Below are 741 nucleotides of genomic sequence, written 5' to 3'. Positions count from 1 at the left end.
GCTGGCGGTCAAAGCGACATCCTCATATAGCTGTACAGTGGTGCCTTGGTTCTCAAACTTAATCCGTTCCAGAAGTCGGTTCCAAAATAATAATAATAATAATAATAATAATAATAATAATAATAATAATTTATTATTTATACCCCGCCCATCTGGCTGGGTTTCCCCAGCCACTCTGGGCGGCTTCCAACAAAACAGTAAAATACAAAAACCTATTAAGCATTAAAAGCTTCCCTAAACAGGGCTGCCTTCAGATGTCTTCGAAAAGTTTGGTAGTTATTTTTCTCTTTGACATCTGGTGGGAGGGCGTTCCACAGGGCAGGGGCCACTACCGAGAAGGCCCTCTGCCTGGTTCCCTGTAACTTGGTTTCTCGCAGCGAGGGAACCGCCAGAAGGCTCTCGGAGCTGGACCTCAGTGTCCGGGCAGAACCAAAGCGTTCCAAAACCGAGGTGCGCTTTGCCATAGAAAGTAATGCAAAATTGATTGATCCGTTCCAGACTTTTAAAGACAAGCCCTAAAACAGCTATTTAACATGGATTTTACTATCTAATGAGACCACTGATGCATAAAATGAAAGCAATAAACCACGTAAGGTAAAAGTAAAGGGACCCCTAACCATTAGGTCCAGTCGTGACCGACTCTGGGGTTGCAAGGTATGACTGTAGTTGCTTTGGAAGACGATAATCAGGCACCAGCAAAACATGACCAGTCCAACAAAGTTGATGTTGAAGAATCATTGC

The 741-nt window shown here is 43.9% G+C and overlaps 1 protein-coding gene across 1 annotated transcript in view; it reads left to right on the top strand.

Annotated features, from left to right (window-relative positions):
• Positions 1-741, top strand: part of ASB13 (ankyrin repeat and SOCS box containing 13) — a 130,604-nt gene that overhangs the window by 106,470 nt on the left and 23,393 nt on the right. The gene's annotated exons all lie outside the window — the stretch shown is intronic.

Source organism: Podarcis pityusensis (genome assembly GCF_964106645.2).
Source record: "Podarcis pityusensis genome assembly, chromosome: 10".
NCBI lineage: Eukaryota > Metazoa > Chordata > Lepidosauria > Squamata > Lacertidae > Podarcis > Podarcis pityusensis.
Note: the sequence above shows the minus strand (reverse complement) of the source record. Positions and strands in the feature narration are given on the sequence as shown.